Source organism: Solanum pennellii, chromosome 10, assembly GCF_001406875.1.
Source record: "Solanum pennellii chromosome 10, SPENNV200".
NCBI classification, from domain to species: domain Eukaryota; kingdom Viridiplantae; phylum Streptophyta; class Magnoliopsida; order Solanales; family Solanaceae; genus Solanum; species Solanum pennellii.
This window is the reverse complement of record NC_028646.1, coordinates 68,370,315-68,370,526: the sequence shown is the minus strand read 5'-3', so window position 1 is coordinate 68,370,526 and position 212 is coordinate 68,370,315.

Sequence of the window (212 nt, the reverse complement as noted above, 5' to 3'; positions counted from 1 at the left end):
AGATATTTTGATATATTTATATAATTTTTATTTCAAGTTAGTAATATTTAAAGGATTTTTTTTTTACTTTATTAAATATTATATTAGATCAAACACAAATAAATAAATTAAAACAAACAAGATATATTATCCTATGTCAAAAATATCTGAACAATTTAAAAATGACAATTTGATACCTTAACATGGGGAGTAAGATAATTTAAAAAACACCA